Source organism: Haliaeetus leucocephalus, unplaced genomic scaffold (assembly GCF_000737465.1).
Source record: "Haliaeetus leucocephalus isolate CR32 unplaced genomic scaffold, Haliaeetus_leucocephalus-4.0 Scaffold266, whole genome shotgun sequence".
NCBI lineage: Eukaryota > Metazoa > Chordata > Aves > Accipitriformes > Accipitridae > Haliaeetus > Haliaeetus leucocephalus.
The window spans coordinates 3,856-4,491 of record NW_010972702.1 but is presented as its reverse complement, the minus strand read 5'-3'; positions in this window follow the sequence as shown (position 1 = coordinate 4,491).

Genomic DNA, 636 nt, shown 5'->3' with positions numbered 1-636 from the left:
AATTTTTTGTCGTAGTAGCTGGTATGGTGCTATGTTTTGGATTTGTGACCAAAGCAGCGTTGGTAGCAGAGGGACGCGTTAGTCATGGCTGACCCGTGCTTGCACAGCGCCGAGGGCTGTTCTGCTCCTCACCTTGCCCTGCCAGCCAGCAGGCTGGGGATGCACAAGGAGCTGGGGGCGGGGGGCACAGCTGGGAGAGCTGACCCCAACTGACCAAAGGGTTATCCCTTACCATACAGCATCCCGCTCTGCAATAAAAGCTGGGGGTGGAGGTTGGTGGTGGGGTGCTGCTCAGGACTGGCTGGGCATTGGTTGGATTGGTGGTGAGCATCTGTTTTCACTTGCATTGCTTGGTTTTCTTTCCCTTTTTCTTTCTTGTTGTGTGTCGCCCCCCCCCCCCCCCCCCAAATTCTTTTAAAGTATTAAACTGTTTTTATATCATCTCATGAGCTTCTTTCTCACATTTACCCTTCCAATTCGCCCCTCATCCCACTGTGGGGGAGTGAGCGAGCAGCTCTATGGTGCTTAGTTGCCAGCTGGGGTTAAACCATGATGCTATGTCTACTTTTACGAAGCTGCCTATTACTGTTTTTTAATTATTTCCTGTCTGTCGTGTACCCTGTCACTTTTAAAATT